The sequence below is a fragment of the Ailuropoda melanoleuca genome, chromosome 1 (assembly GCF_002007445.2).
Source record: "Ailuropoda melanoleuca isolate Jingjing chromosome 1, ASM200744v2, whole genome shotgun sequence".
Lineage (NCBI taxonomy): Eukaryota > Metazoa > Chordata > Mammalia > Carnivora > Ursidae > Ailuropoda > Ailuropoda melanoleuca.
This window is the reverse complement of record NC_048218.1, coordinates 107,278,238-107,295,865: the sequence shown is the minus strand read 5'-3', so window position 1 is coordinate 107,295,865 and position 17,628 is coordinate 107,278,238. Positions and strand designations below refer to the sequence as shown.

Genomic DNA, 17,628 nt, shown 5'->3' with positions numbered 1-17,628 from the left:
ATGTGATTTAATTGTAAACCTTTTGCAATATTTTCAAATAGATAAATTCACAAATTAGAAGAAATTTTTGTCCAATTGTATGTTTCAAATAAGATTTGGAATTATCAGCATCATACTTACCAGGAAACTTAATGTGCTTGGCCCTTTACCTGTAATAGCCAATTAATCCTCACTGCACCCCATTGAAGTTGGTGTTCTCATTCTCTCTTATAGATAAAGAACCTGAGGGTCAAAGGTATTTAAGAATGATCAGACAGTACTTTCCCCTTCAATTCTTTAGCTGTGCAAAACAGAACAAGACAATTACATAAACGCTTAAATATTAAAGCCATTTCTTTAATAAATTAAGAATAAAATCAGTGAATCAGAAGTACTTCTCTCCCCGCTGAGCTCTACAGATAGCAACTGAAATGTTGCTACTTCAGAAGTTTTAAAGTGGCCATGACATATGTCGTGGCTACAACCATGAATATATTTATTTTATTTTAATTGAAATCTTTTTTCAAGGACAAATGCAAAGATTTTTACTTACTTTTAAGTGGTAAGTGCATAATAGCGAAAAAAAGGAAAAAGAAAACAGATGGAGAATCATAATGGTAAATGTAAATGAAAAATATGGAAGCTGTGTAATATTTTTCCAATCCACATGATTTTTGAAATTTCTTTGGAAGGGTATTTTGAAAGGTCCAAATGCAAGATATGACAATTACTATGTTATTGCCTTTCTTTATCAAAATATCCTTTCTAGGGCCCACTTTTTACTTAAAAGAAAATATTTTCTTGTATCAGACATGTTATTCTTAAATTACTTTAATGCAAAATATGATGTAATGCTAATGCATGCTATAAACTCCTAGTACATATTTAAATATATCTTCCAAATATATACTATTTTACATATAGAAAAACTAACATTATATTAACTAACTTCTAATGCTTACAATAACCCAGTTTATTCCTAATGCTAATGATAACCCAGTAGGACCACTAATGTCTAAACTGCAGTCTCAAAAAACCCTATCCCACTAAAAGGAAACAAGGCCCTTTAGAGAAAGGGCAAAGTTTAGGTCGGAATAGGAAATTTATAAAATGAGCCTGGGACATCTTGTTGTGCCAAAATGCAAGGATATTATTAAAGAATACTGGGATCATCTCAAACAGTATTCAATGACTGGAGCATTAAAAAAGAACAATGATTGGGGCGCCTGGGTGGCACAGCGGTTAAGCGTCTGCCTTCGGCTCAGGGCATGATCCCGGCGTTTTGGGATCGAGCCCCATCAGGCTCCTCTGCTATGAGCCTGCTTCTTCCTCTCCTACTCCCCCTGCTTGTGTTCCCTGTCTCGCTGGCTGTCTCTATCTCTGTCGAATAAATAAAATCTTTTTTTAAAAAAAAGAACAATGATTATAATACATTAAAACAGAAGGTAAATTTAACACTGAAAATCAATAAAAAGTTGACAGTTAACCAAAAAGCATATGTCTGGAATGAATGAACAGGCAATTTATAAAACGGGAAATATAAAAGGGGACACAAACATTGAAATATGTTCAACCTCCATAGTAATCAGGGAAATACAATTTAAAAATATTAAGACACCACTTTTTGCCCATCAGATTGGCAAATCTTTAAAAGTTTGATTTCATCAAGTAGTGGCAATAGAAGGGAAAAACAGAAAATGTTGGAAGTTCAAACTGGTAAAGTTTTTTTTGACTAGGCAATTTGGCAGTAACAATTTTCATTTTAAATGTGTATACCCCCTGGCCCAACAATTCTACTTTCCTATACTTACTCTTAAAGAAAGACTTGCACATACTTTTAAGGAGGCATCTATAATGCTGTTGACTGGCTACACTTTTTTAATTGTGAAGTTACATAATTTTTTTTACAGATTTTTATTTATTTATTTGACAGAGAGAGAGCAAGTACAAGTAAGGGGGGGCTGCAGGCTGAGGGGGAAGTAGACCCTCTCCTGTCAGGAAGCCCGATGTGGGGCTCGATCCCAGGACCCTGAGATCATGGCCTGAGCTGAAGGCAGCCGCTTAACCAACTGAGCCACTCAGGCATCCCTGAAGTTACATATATTTTGTCAATGGGGGGATTAGGTGCATATGAGTTAGTTCAGAAGAATAACTTGGGGATATCTTCGAGGTATCCTGGTAAGTTAAAAAAAGTCACAGTGAAAATATACTGTGATGCTATATATATTTAAAGACCCTTGGGACACCTGGATGGTTCAGTTGGTTAAGCATCTTCCTTCAGCTCAGGTCATGATCCCAGGGTCCTGGGATTGGGTCCCACATTGGCCTGCTTGCTCAGCAAGGAGCCTGCTTCTCCCTCTGCCTCTGCCTTCTGCTCCCCCCGGCTTGTGTGTTCTCTCTCTCTCTATCTCTGAAAAAATAAATAAATAAAATCTTTAAAAAATAAAATAAAGACCCACAAAATTATTTCATTCCATATATATACATACATATATGTGTGTGTATATATATGGAAAATCATGCTAGAGGGAAATAGTATGAACTTTTGCTTTATCTGGTTTTTTTTTTGTACTGTAAACACAAGGTAATCTTTATTTAATAATTTTTGAATGTTAAGAAGATAATCTTTCAGTAATCCTCCGAAGTGGTTGGTTGTGGCCCCAGTTTACAGATGTGGAAACAGGGCTCAGAAATAATAGCTGACTTGTCCCAGGTTAAACAATAGAAGTAAAAATCTGGTTGATCTTAGGCCCTTTATGGAGATGTTTTTCTCTAGATCACAAACCAAAATGATCTTGTATTTTGTACTGGTCAAAACTTTTCTAAGGAGATATCTAGGTTGGAAACTGAGGTGTGGGAGCAATAAGTATTTGCCGATTGATACCATGGAAGTACACTGAGGAGACTGTGGATAAGAAGGGGAGCAGGCCCAGAACAGAATCCTGAGAAGCAGCAACATTTAATGGATGAACATGGTTAAGGAACTCTATCAGAAAGTCAAAGAAGTTGCTACACAATCAGGAGAGGGTGAAGAACTCAAGCACAGAGAGCACTTCTATAAGAAGGAAGTGGTCACCAGTGGCATATGCTACGAAGAAGTCAAGAGTGCTTTGAAATATCATTTGGACTTGGTAACATAGTCATTTGGTGACTTTGGCAAGAAAGTCTTAGTAAATAGGAGAAGCAGAAACCAGAATGCAGAGAGATGAAGCATGAAGAAGACAGGAGAATTTGATAGTATGGTAGGCCCTCAAAAATGTAGACATAGAATCATGATATGATCCAGCAATAAAGAATACTTAAGTCTAGCAATTTCTATATATTGAGTATATACCCAAAAAGAATAAACCCCAAAGAATTGAAAGCAGAGACTCAAATAGATATTTGTACACCCATGTTCTTAGCAGGATTATTCACAATAGCCAAAAGGTGGAAGCAAACTCAAATGTCCATCAAAGAATGAATAGAGATATAAGATGTGGCACATACATGTAATGGAATATTATTCAGCCTTAAAAAGGAAGAAGATTCTCACACATGCTGTGACCTAGGATGCACCTAAGTGAAATAAGCCAGCTACGAGGACGAATGTTCTATTTTACTTGTATGAGGTACCTAGAAAAGTCAAACTCATAGGACAGAAAGTAGAATGGTGGCTGCCAGGGACTGGGTGGGGGTGGGAGAAGAGGAATGGAAAGTTGTTGTTATTATTAATGAGTATAGAGTTTCAGTTTGGGAGGATGAAAAGATCTAGAGATGGGGGGTGATGATGGTTGTACAATAACATGCATATAATTAATGTCTCTGGACTATACACATAAAATGATAAAATTGTCAATTTTATTTTATGTATGTTCTACCACACACCCACAAACACGCATGCACACACGCACATGCACGCGCACACACACACACACCCCTGCTATGAGGACTTTAAGGAAGTCAATGATGACAACTTTCTCAAATTGGAAAGTCATAGGGGCAGGTCAGTCAGAGAAGAACTGTCTAAGATGGAGGACCCTTGAGCATATTCACCATCCTGGAAAGGATCATTGGAGAAACAGAGATACGCATCCACCATCCAGGTGAAAGGGATACAAATACTGAGCTAGCACATTAAAACCATTTACCGATATACAGCACACTGTGGTTCCGGTAGTGAGCCCGGGTCTTTGGCGGGCAGATGGACCTCGTGTTTTGTCACAAAAGTCAAATACAGTCATATTTAAAATTTTTCAAAACACATAGAATCTGAGTGATGTCAATCACATTTATAATTTTCTTCAAGGATTTTCTTATAATTAGCTCAGTAAAGAATTCCAATTCGATTTTATATTGATGACGCTCTGGTGTTTTGCTGTTGTGGCAGCTTTCTTAGTATTGTTTGTTCTTTTTTTTTTTTTACTTCCTGCAAATTCACAACACGTAGGAGTTTAGGTGAAAGGGAAAAATGTTTCCATTTTTCATTATCCCCTAATTGCTCTTTATTGCCCCTTTGAAAATATGGTTAAGTAAAAAGCAGAGTGTGATACCCTGGGAGCACGAGAGTTTCCAAAGTCCAGAAAATGGTTCTTGCCGCGTGTGGAGGTTTGCATAATTACTGTTATTCTTGCAATCCACTCCGCCCCCCTTCCTTTCCCCAACAGCAAGGGAGGGTGGGAGGGACTGCCACGGTACAAATTGCAGCTGTTCATTTGCTTCTACTATTCAGCAACCTGGGAGAAGTATATATATGAGTATTTCCTTCTATTTGAGATTGGCAATAGTGTTGGTTTTGATCAACTGTTTTTACAGCATTTTTTTTACCATTGTCCCTACTGTCCCATAAATATTTTCAATTAGTGTTCCAACCTGTTAGAAACTTAACCAGTTATGTTCAGCAGTGCAGGACGTGCACCTGTTTTTTATTCTTGTGGCTGAAGTTGAGAGAGAACATAGCTTATGGATAAGAAACAGTTTCAGTTTTGCAATGCTTTATCTATATGTAACAGGCAGCTATTCATGAGAAAGGAAGTTTAAGGCTTGTAGGTAAAAAACCACTACCCAGATTCCAGGAAAATGCCCGTTTACTGAAGCTCTTTTTTTTTTCTTTTTGCAATATGTCTGTAGTCAGATTAGCATTTAGGTCATATTCCAAAGAGTTTAAATTAATTAGCCTTATAAAAGCAAGTTTATTCCTCATGTATCAGCTTGACAGTTTTTGTCTGCATAGAGCGGTATTTTGTTTTTCTATGATTATCTTTTGGCTACAGAGGAGATGTTTCCTTATGTAAATGAGCTTTGCATAACCAAGTATAGATTTCAATAACTTAACTTTTTGAAAACTTGCTTACACATATAAATTTGTGTATACGTTAATTATATATGTATATACGCACAAATTGTAGCCTGTCACCATGATTCTAAACGTAAGGTTTGTGAAGAATTTTCTATTCTCCACAGAATTTATAAAGCAAAATGACTCTGGTGTTTCACAACTTCCTCTTTTGGTAGAGTGTCCTTTTGCAGAAAAAAAAATTGACTAAAGTGAGCTGAGTGGAGTCAGAGCCCTTTGAGATGATGCTGGTTAACTCAACTATTTAAACAGCTTAACAAGCAACTGAAAATAAGATATTGCGGTAAGAAGAAAGTGTTCACTTGCTATTTTTCATTTTATTATTTGGATTACTGTTTGTGGAAAAACAACTTAAATGTTGGTTGGATTATAAAATAGATTAGAAAGATCTGATAATTTTCAAGTAAGTACTCAATATTTTAAATGAAGAAGTTTAGTAAGCTTACCATTTCGACCTCATGCACAACCTTTTAAAAAGCTGGAAAATTTTAAAGTTCTTATTGATCTCCAAATTATTTTAACTGAAAAGTAAAAAAATTATTTTTTTCATAATTTTATACACAATTTAGTGCTGAAAGAACTTTTGCATTAATATAAATTTTGAAAACTTTTTCTTCCCCTAGCTCCAGTAAATTCCTAACATTTGTTAAGTTATTCTACCTATATTTGTTTATTAATTTTGCATATTACTAGTTGGACATTTTCCGGAAAAAAAAGATATTCTTGCATTTGTTTCTACCTACTGTGAAAATATATAGTATTATTTAAAGTGTTACATTTCAGTATTATTTTTCATATCATCACATTGTGATGATATTTAAATACTTTCGAAAAAGCAATTTGTAGTGTAGATAGTCGTATTTAAAAATGTAAATAAGGTAAGTAAATCAAATTTTAGAAATTTATGTTTAAGATTAATTTGCAGTTGTAATGCCCAAAACTGGAGCAAGAAATATAAGACCATTTGGATTCATAATTGGGAATCAAACTAAGCTGAAACTAATTTCATTAGGCAATTCTAAAGTATCTAAATCCAGCAGAATTCTTTTTATTTGTGCCTAGCTAGAGTATTGTATATACATATTAACTATTTAATAGAATTGTAGTTATCATACAGCAATTTTAAAATCTTTTTTTAAGCAAATAATATATTTGTATGCTTACTTAATTTGGTTTGTTTTTTTAATTAGAATAATCACATGGCTTCTGAAAAAGAAAGTCTGCATTGTTCCATAAATTAATGGACTTAATTTTAATCAGTTTGGCTAAACAATGCCGTCACACTGGTTCTATTACATTACCTGGAAAATAGGGTGTTTTTAAAAAATTGTTTTCATGCAATGTGCTATGACGGGAGCTGTCTTTTGATTACAGAAAGAAGAATAACAGATTGTTAGTGCTATAAATTCAGGCAATGAACTGTTGACTCAAGTTTGACATTCTTTACCAGATCCAAATTTTAAAATTAAGTTGATAGTTGTGAGGAATCCATTAAAATTGTGTGTGTTCATCTCTATGTATCACACGCTAATTAAACACACCAGACCTTGATTATTGTTCTTTGCAACAACATCACTATAACGTCCCTCTTTAAGAAAAAAATGATGGAAGTATTTTTAAATGTGCAGAATTTTAAGGATGAGGTATTTTGATATAAACTATCAAGTGCTGTGTGTTTGTCATACATAGTGTGGTATTACACTGAATAACTAATAACAATGAAGAAAAAACGTAGCCCAGGGAAATTACAATCTAAATTGATCAACACTGTAATTCAGAATGGCAAATGAAGGCCAAAGAAGGCGAGAATGTGTTGTTGTTGTGGTTGTGGTTGTTGTGAACTATTAAAGTCTTTGAATGAACAGTCTAGTTCTAGATTATGGAAAATAAATTTAGGATTTGTTCTACGGCAGAGTCATATTTACAGAAAAAATCTAGCGCTACCTGATTGAGTGTCCTTGAGTCATACGAATTGTTAAAGGGGGTGAGCTTACCATTCGTGGGAGAAGAGCAAGATGCATTGCTTACTCTTTTCTTTCACATAGTGTAATAAGAAAAAGCATTTAGAATCCACCCCCAAATCCAGATTTTTGAAGTGAAATTAGATAGAATATTGTAAATACTTTATTACAGGCATACGAATTTTTACTTTTGAACTATAGATACACATCTGTTTCATTAAGATTACATCCATGAGACACACTAAGACAAATTTTTATTCAATATAAGTTGAAACTGGGTGACTGCTATAGCACTGTGAAATTTTCTGTCTTAAGACGTGGTTGACTATGTGATGTGTGCATAATCTTGCTGGGCATCTGTCAGATTGTTGAAATCCAGGGTTGATCCAACGAACCTCACAGTTTAGTGGGTGTCTGCCCTTTCCTTCACAGTGTGACCTTTCTAAAGCCACCCACCTGTGCAAGAGAATGACCTGCTTCTAGAGGGCTCTATCCCACCTTGGGAAAGACATTACTTCTCAAATAATAATTTCACTTTGAAACAATGATGCTATTTGTTCTTAACATAAATAGCTGGACTTCCAAAAGAACTTGTGAGACATTGAAACACTTGTTTGTTTGGTTTCCCCTTCTTTCGGCCATTTTCTCATTTGCAAAAGCAGAGTTTGTTGCCTGAAAGAGAGATTAGGGTTTGGATGCAAACTAAGAGGGATGGTGTGTTTTGAATTCGGAAACAAAAATCCTCTAAATCTGGATAATGTGCCTCTTCCAACCTTTTTAATGCAAATTTGGGTCCACTTACAAACATTGACTTTCTATTTATTTTTAGTGGACATGACTTCCAAATAAGTGCCACACGTAACATATTTATATTTATTCTATTAATAAAAATATTTGTTCAATGGGAAAATTATTGTTTTCATTCACAAAAATATGTGCTTTGGAAGTACATTTGCTCTGTAACAGAGAATATGTATCTCATTTTCATACAGGAAATAATTTCTGCAAATATAAAGAATAAAGGCAAGTTCTTTTACATTTCCAAATATTTTCATTTAAAAAGATACATTTTATGCAGTGTACTCCAGAAAATAAAAACACTGTTTAATTTTTAAATCTTTAAATGCTTTTTTTTTTTTTTTAAGATTTTATTTATTTATTTGACAGTGATAGAGACAGCCAGCGAGAGAGGGAACACAAGCAGGGGGAGTGGGAGAGGAAGAAGCAGGCTCATGGCGGAGGAGCCTGACGTGGGGCTCGATCCCAGAACGCCGGGATCACGCCCTGAGCCGAAGGCAGATGCTTAACTGCTGTGCCACCCAGGCGCCCCTAATTTTTAAATCTTTAAAATGTAAATTATTTGCTGTTTGAGTATAATTATTTCCAATACTTCCCTAACATCATTGATATTTTTATTATTTTATATGAACTAAAATTAGGCACTTAGATTTGATATTTTCTAAATACTTTCCAGATTTGTCTTTTCATTATATGTGTACAAAAATGGGTCTTCATTTTTCAGTATTACTAAGGAAAATAGCAAATGTATATAGTTTATATCCAAATTGAAAGAAAAATGGCATTACAATAATTAATTCATATTGGAACCATGGAAAGTAAATCAGAAATGAACTTAGCCTACTGGTTTTACTCCACGAGCTAGTATAAAATGTTACAGCTCATTATTATTCTACTTTACAGATATTTCATGTAAGTTCTCCGTTTTTTCAGTGTTTGGTGGTTATCACAGTCTTAAAAATTCTTTTCACTTTGGAAACCAACACAAATAGTAATATGATCATGAAAAATTCACCACAGTTCTGATTCTGAAAAAAAAAATTAGCAGCATTTTTCTTTAAGCATACCTCAGTTCGGTTTATTTTCACTTTGCATAAGAAAAAAATCTAAGCAGAATGCTTTTATGCTTTTCCTGTGTTGGTGAACAGATCTGACTTAGAGAAGAGGCAGGAACATTCTCTAGGCAATTAGGCTACCTTCTCAGTAAAAATCATAGCTAATGACATTGGAGTTTCCTAAATGCTCAATAGAAATACTTATTAAACTTCATCTATTTAAAAAAATTTTTATTAACAAATAATTTCAAGCTCGAAAGAGTTGTCAAAATAAAAATAGTATAATGAATACCTATATACCCTTACCCAGATTTGCCTAATCTTAATATTTTGCTCTATTTGCTCTATAATTTGCTTTTATTCTTTCTCTTTCTGTATCTTTCTATCTCCAGTTTTTTTCTTTCTCAACCACTTGAGGGTAAGTTATAAAAAACATGACCCTTGGCTTCAGCTTGTAATTGCCAAAAATAGAGGTAGTCTCTTATGTAATGGTTACAATACCTACTTGATAAATTTACATCGATACAATAGTTTTATCTAATATTTGCCCATATTCCAATTTTGCTATTTATCTAATAATATCCTTTATAATACCCCCCCCCCCCCCAGAAAAGCNCCCCCCCCCCCCCAGTAAAGGACCCAGTTTGGAGTCATGTGTTACATTTTGTTGCCGTGTCCCTTTAGCCTCCCTTAATCTGGAACATTTCCACCTAATTTCTTTGTTTTTTTATAAAATTGAAAACTTTAAAGTCTATCCATCAACTCTTCTTCTTTTCTTTTTAACAGAGTGTTCCTCATTTTGCATTTGTCTGACATTTCCTCGTGGTGAGATTGTGGTTATGTATTTTTTGCTCAAAGTCTGCATAGGTGATGTATCCTCTCACGCTATCCTTCCTAGAGCCCGGGATGCTCATCTCTGCCCCATTGGTAATGCTAATTTAGGTTGCCATGTCAAGGTGTTGCCTCATTTCTCCATTTTATAATGGCAACTCCTCGTGAAAAACTTCCCTTTGGGTTTCATATGAACTGATGTTCTCTTCCGATGCAGTCTTTACTGTAATGCATTATCGTAGTAAAATCATGACTCTCCATCTCCAGCACTCCCTGCATATTTCAGTCAGTCTTTTGCATTCTAATGCAAGCAAAAGAACTCCCTTCTCTCCTGTATTTAATCACGATTTGTATATCTGTTACTGATATTAAGTCATGAATTTCTGTCTTTCCAATGGTTTATAATTCCTTACTGCCTTAATTATTATAGTGCTCAAATTGTCCACATTTGAATAATGAAGCCGCTTCTTTCTGGCTTCTATGTCCCTGAGGCATGCCTCCATCAAGTTAGTGAACACTTTCTGGCATTAAAAGATTTCTAGGCTAATCTGGTACCTCTTCCATCCCAAACCCAGAATCATTCACTTTTTTCTTCTTTCTTTCTTTCTTTTTCTTTCTTTCTTTCTTTCTTTCAGATTTATTTATTTATTTATTTATTTATTTATTTGAAAGAGATAGAGAAAGAGAGCAAGGGAGGGGAGGAGGAAGAGGGAGAGAATCTCAAGTAGACTCCCTGACATGGGGTTCGATCCCACAACCCTGAGCCAGAGCCTGACACCAGGTTCGATCCCACAACCCTGAGATCCCTGAGATCATGACCTAAGCTGAAATCAGAAGTTGCCACTTAACTGCCACTTAACTGACTGAGCCACCCAGGCACCCCATGTCTCATTTCTTTTGATGGGGAATGGGGAATGGTATGAGACACCAAGATCTGGGTTAGGTAGACTCACTGCCACTGGAGTGTTTTTGTTTGTTGACCCTTTCAGCAAAAATATATTAATGCAAATACACATATACAGACACAAACATACAAATACGCATTCCCAGATACATATGTGTGCATTCATAAAAACACTTATATCCATACACGTATGGTTTGGACGTCATGAGTTCATCCGATATCTTCAATTCCAATTCATCCCCAGAAGGTTCTTTTTTGCCTTCACCTATGCCGTATTTGTGTGCTCCTTCTTCCATAGTGTGAGCCTTGGATCTTAACATCAACATGCTTACTCATTCACTTTTTTCTATAAAACATCTAAAATAATTTCTGAATTACTTTACCCAAACCACTACAATAAACAAACCTACAGAAAAAGAATTCAGGGTCTGTGTGCACTTCTTCCCCTACACACCATAGCCCACCAAATATTGTGTTTGTTGGTTACTTGGATGAATTCCTTTCTTCCTTCCTTCCCTCTTCCCTCCATCCCGCCCTCTTTTTCTTTCTCTCCATGTAGGGTTATCATAGTATTCATTTGAAATATAATTAGGTTCATTCGTTTCTGTTTGTTTCCAGTTTTAGAATTTTTTCCCTTTGCATTCTTATTGGTTTAGTTTTATTTTTTAATTGATTGGCTTTTAATTTTTTTCCAAGCCATGGAGATTAAGTGCTACTTGTCCCAGCCACGTCTGTTAAACAAACCTGATGGTCCTAATTCAAATGTTATGATACAATTCAGAAATACCTGTTTGAGTTATTGGTTAAACTTTTATCTTTATATTTAAATTCTGTTCAATCTACATTTAGTCTGAAGATAATCATCCTCCTGGATATTCCAAAAAGTGGCAATTTTAGAAAAGAAAGTAGGTTATCAGTGGTATCTGGTCAACCTTATGAATTTATTATTCCAGAGTAGATTTTTAAAAGTTAAATGTACATGAATCATCATATTTACAGAAAAAATAGATAAGGAAAGAAGCAACCATGAATTTGTGTAGTCCATAAGTATTGGAAAAATTCTCACCCTTTTCTATAAGTGATTCTAGAATGTTCCTGGCCCCAGCACTCCCCCATATTCTACTCCAGTACTCATAATGATGAACATATCCTGATATTTGTGGTAGGAAGAGAAAGTGGGTCAGTGTGAAGATTCATCTTCAGTTTCCATTCTGTCACTTACTGACTGTGAATCTTGGATGGTTACTTCTCTTCTCTCTCCAGATATCTAGCCCCATAACTGTAAGTTAAAAAATATATATATATACGCCCTTAACTGTTTGCCAACTTCTGGACTCTTGCCTCAAAGTGATTATTAAACCTCAGATGTTAAAAGGCATCTTAAAGTTTAACATGTCCAAAAGAAAGCCCCTCATTGCCCACCCTTCTCTGCTCCATGCCTAGTCTTCTTTGGTTAGTAAATGACACCACCTTACACCTAGTTATCCAGGTCAAAAGCATCACTAGTTTCTTTCTTTCCCTCACCTGCATCCTATTTATTGGCAAGCCTGTCAATTCTGTTTCCAAAATACATCCCAGCATTGACCAGGTTCACCCTTTCCACCATCTTGAGTTCAGTGTAAGACACTATCATCTCTGTTCTGGACATCTCTGTTCTTCTTGTAGCCTATTAAAAAATCCCTCTTTTTCAACTCTTACATTCCTGCCAGCATGACATTTTAAAATAGAAATCAAATCATGTGACTCCCTGCTCAAAATTCTTTAGTGGTTTCCTGTTTTAATTGTGAAAAAAACCAAATTCCTCTCTGTTGCTTATATGTCTTGTGCTCTACCTACATCTCTGCTCTCATACCCTACCTCTCATCCCTTCCTTCACTATGCTCTGGCTCCACTCCTTATTTTGCCCTAGGGCATCCTAAGCTCATCCCTGACTCAGAAACTTTGCACATGCTCTTCCCTCTCTTTTCCTGGTATATTCTTCCCACACATTACTGTGACACAACCCTTCTTTATTCAAATGTTTGAATGTTCCTCCTAAAGGATGTCTTCCATGACCAACTACATATTTTATTACCATGTCCCTAAACCAGTCACTCTCTATCCTTTTATCTCATTTTAGTGTTCTTGATAACACTTCATGCTACATTAAATTTTTATCTTTATTTCTTTGTTTAATTACTCATTGTCTGTTCCTCCCACTAAAATGTAAGTTCTATGAGGGCAGGGTTTGGTCTGTTTTGTTCATGTTACATCCTCAGTGTCTAGGAAAATGCATGGAACATACTAGGTACTCAAATGATGAGTAAGCACAAGGCCTCAACAGTTCTGAGTCTCACATACAAATAAAACAAATGTGATAAAAATAACCACTATCACCCAAGGTCGTGTGGAGGAGTCCATGGTTATGGTGGTGTTCTGAGCTGCCATGCAATTGTCAGGTGGGATCGATCCTTCTGTTAACACGGAGAGAAAGGAACTGAAACAAAAGAAGTGGTCCCTGGAGACAACAAATAGACCGAGAAGTTCTCTTCTTTGTGTATTGGCTCTGTCCACTGAGCTAAAAAGGGACGGGTTCACAGTGGGTGCCACTAATCTCTTAGAATCCTGGGGGCAATCGCTCTGCATTGCTGCCCCACTGCCTTTGCACTTGTTCTGCCTCTGCCCTCACCACCAAGAAAAACATGTGCCCACCCTTCCTTGCCAGTTAGGGTTCATTGCTTCCCTCAAGCCAGATGGAAGAGCAACCTCCTTCCAGAATTCTTTCCTGATTAACCATCTGCCTGTGCTGGCCTCATGGCTATGCATATATTTCACATATTGTTTTGTAATTATTTCCTGGTTCTATTTTTCATCTTGAAGTGGATTTTAAAGCTATTCTAGGAAAACTGTTTGGGTTGTTTTGTGTGTGTATCCGACAGATCAAGTTTAAGGTTATAAACATAGGACTTGGTTCTTGAGATTATTAGGTCCTAGATGATGATGATGATAATGATGATGATGATCACATTAATAATAATAGCTTTACTATTATATTTTTTAGTACTAGTTTTTAGTACCATTGCATATCATTTTTAGTACCAGGTTAGAGTACCAGTTTTAAAATACCATTGTATATTAGGCGCTTCACATGATTAACATATTTAACACCCTCACTGACTTTGTGAAATAAGTACCATTATTACTATTTTACAGACTAAAGGAAAAAAAGGTTCAGAGAGAGTTAGTTTGATAATGGTCACAAAACTGATCCTGGCATGTCTGTCTCTAAAATGGATCTTTATCATTACTTACATTGAGAAACAAGGTAGGCAAAACTTCGGTTTAAATAGTCAGAAATGTATATATTATATGGAGCAGCCCCTCCAAAATCTTATACTCTACTAGGAAAAATCTCAGAATACATGAATTTTCAGCCACAATATAAAAAATGTAAGGTGCCACCTGAGACATTAAAATACTTGAGAGTTATACTTCTTGGTGCAGTGATACCAAGGCTCCCTGGAAGAGGCAGCATTAAGGTTAAATGATCAAAGTTTTCATCAAGTGGAAAAGGATTGGGATAATACATTTTCAAAAAAATTCAGAAAATTGTCAAAGAACTGGAAAAACATTTTCATATTACATGCATTTAACATTGAGCCATGTTTCTTTTCTTTTCTTTTCTTTTCTTTTCTTTTCTTTTCTTTTCTTTTCTTTTCTTTTCTTTTTTCTTTTTCCCTATTCTATTCTATGCCAGAGGAGGTATTTGGTGACCCTGCCTTTGTGGTTCTTCTCAAGAAGTGGGCTATGTGAAGAGAGGATTTTAATGCTTGTGGGAAGTCTCTGTTTCCATTTTGAAGTGCATCTATTCATGCATTCATATATCAAGCATTATGCATTAAGCACCCATCTAGATGCTGGGAAAATAGTGACCAAGACCAGGTTTCTACCCTGAAGGAGCTGAACTCCAGTCTAGTGGGGAAAGACAATGAGTAAGCCAGTAAACAAATTTTTGAAAAGGTAATTTCAGATGATGACAGACAGCAGCATGAAGACAATTCAGCAAAGTAAAAGGATAGAGAAACAGAGAAGGGAAGCTTCTTTACCTCCCTGGCCTCCCAAGGTGGCCTCTCTGAAAGGGAAATATGTAAGCTAAGACCTGATTGATGAGAAGTTTGAGTGTGCCACGCAGAGGCCCTGGGAGGAGGGATGGGCAAGTGCAGAGGCAGGAGTGAGATTGGCGTATCTGAGAAGCAGAGAGAAAAAGTCCAGGTCTCAGAGGGTAGTAGGAGATGAAGCTAGGGAGTTGGGGTTGACAGTGGGCCAGGTTACTGAGATTGTAGGCCAAGGCAAGGAGTTGTACACTGTGAGCAAATATTCGCAAGGCACGTGTATGTCCTGGAGAACCGGGTGCAATGGATGACCCATTCATTATCTGTGCTTAACACGGACTAGGAAAAGCTGTTGCTTGAAGAGAAGCAGGAATTACTACATAGGTCAAAAGCTTTCTCAGGTGATAAATTATTATATTAAGATAAATTTCAAGTAAGAAAAGTTTACCTTCAGAAGTTAACTACATTTTCTTGCCTTCCCATTTTTATAATAGGTGCAGGTTTGATAAAAGCAAAAAAGGCTTAAATATTATTTAAATTAGTCAATTTAAGATTTTTCAGCAAAATTGCTGTGGAATAACTGACCTTTATTACCACCATTGAAAATAGGTAGCCTGATGTCTGGTAATGGGGTCATAAGAGACCTTAGTTTCTGCATGGATATGAAGTAGATAAGACTAGAGAAAAGGCTGTTTTCCAGTCTCTGGAGACAACAGATGTTCTCTTATTTATTTTTCTCAAATCCCAACGCCAATGATGGTAGGGACTGTTCCAGCATCAACCTGTTCCTATTATAAGTAGCAGTTACTTACACTGCATTTTCAGAGTAATTATAAATTTCCTCTGATTCATTTGTATTATCCCAAGAGATCTAAATCATCCAGTTATTACCTTTTAAATCCCAGAATTAGATGGACATAAGTTTTGTGGGGGAAGTTGGGAGGCTGAGTGTGATTTGGGAAGGGAATGTAGAATATCTTACTAAAAAGGACTTCTTATTGTTCTTGTCCTTCTTGTTCTTGTCCTTCTTGTTCTTGTCCTTCTTGTTGTTCTTCTTCTCCTCCTTCTCCTCTTCCTCCTTCCTCTTATTTTTCTTCTCCTTCTTCCTCCTCCTCATTCTTCTTCTTATTATTATTATTTAAACAAACCTAATAGCTATTAGGGACAAGAACAAACGGCATCCCCATATACTTGAGAAGTTAATGACAACTAGTGTGGCTGCTTCTATTTCCGATTTGGATTAAGAGCTGACAGTGACCAAAAAAAAAAAAGAAGTACCAGTGGCCTTGGAGTGTGGCTAGAAGGATGACAACGGGTGGGGTGGGGTGGAACACAATTGTAGTTTCCTCAAGGCAGGCAAACACGACATTGTAGGAGCCGCAGGCTGACTTTTGAGTGTTCCTGACAACGCCCAAATAGAAAATCATTATGTTACTGGTATTGGGAAGTGTGGAAGAGTACAGACGACTTACGTGCTGTTTAAGTGATGCAGTCCATTGTATCATGCAGACATGTGGGTATGATGACTCACCGTGTCATTGGATTATTGCAAAGTGTGAGATGGCGTGTGGCTTCCGAGTGCATGCTCATGTAAATGCATGGATATGTGCAATGTGTGACAATTTAGAGAACACACCTGAAATAGGAAGCTGCTTCCTGACCTGCTGCTTACTGCAGGTGGACAGATCCACTAAGAAGCAAATATCCTGAAGTATAGGAGTAGCAGGTTTTCTACAGGAAGAAGAGCACACATTTGTTGACAGGAACTAGATTCAGGAGGGGAGCGTAGAAAGAGCATGTGGGTTTGGGGCAGGACTCCAGAACTGGATGCTGAAGATGCCTTCTACAGGGCCAGGCGTCCTCTCCTCCTGCCTTATTTGGTTTGTTCCTCTGGTTGGTGACCCATCACGTTGGAAAAGAATCTCTTTCAAAAGTGTAAATGTTCCTCTTTCTGTGGGTGATGTCACCGTTCCTGTGGCCCAAGCCTTTGTTACTAAATAGTACTTAGCAACACATAATCATTATTTTCTCCACTTAGAGCTCTGAGGGTGTTTGTTCTGATGAAATCGAGAGATACATTTTTCAGGGAGGTAGGAGTAAAAGCTTAAAGAAAGGGAATCTATGCCTAGAACAATCTCTTGACTTGTGTTACTTAAAAGAAGCAAGTAGACAACTAAATTTTTATCCTGTGGCAACAGCTCTGACTGACTGCATTAAAAAAAAAAAAGTCGCATATGGCTCCAAAGGAAGTGGTTTCTATGCAACTGTACACTATATACTTTTTTAAAGTGATAGATGCCTTTTACTTGGCTTGGCTTGTCCTTCCCATGTTTTTTCTTGTAAAGTATGGGGAGAAAGTTGGACAAAAGAAAGCTGTGTTCTGGTCAATTAAGAGTGAGGTTTCTAACGTGCCTGTTGATCATTCCAGGAATTTCTTGGATTCCCTTTTAATTACATCCTAGCTGTCCATTCAAAACCTGTAAGAGGATCTGCCTTTTATCTTAGAAACAATAGCTGTAAATTTCTTAAAATTGTAATTTGATTTTAATCCTCATATTTTGAAGAGATCTGAAGTTTCACATGAGCTTGTTTTTTTTAAATATTCTATATTTTTAAATCCATAATTTTAAATAATTATAATAGCTGTAATTTGTCAAAGGCCTGACCTATGTTA

At 36.3% G+C, this 17,628-nt stretch overlaps 1 protein-coding gene across 5 annotated transcripts in view; it reads left to right on the top strand.

Moving 5' to 3' along the window:
* Nucleotides 1–5,455: 5,455 nt before the first annotated feature.
* MBNL1 (muscleblind like splicing regulator 1) overlaps nucleotides 5,456–17,628 on the top strand; it is a 203,010-nt gene continuing 190,837 nt past the window's right edge. The window contains exon 1 of one of the 5 annotated variants that reach the window (XM_034664297.1): nucleotides 5,456–5,597. The gene's annotated coding sequence lies outside the window, so the exon portion shown is untranslated. The remainder of the gene's footprint in view (nucleotides 5,598–17,628) is intronic. The other 4 variants (XM_034664443.1, XM_034664357.1, XM_034664449.1 and 1 more) reach the window with 4 other exon arrangements.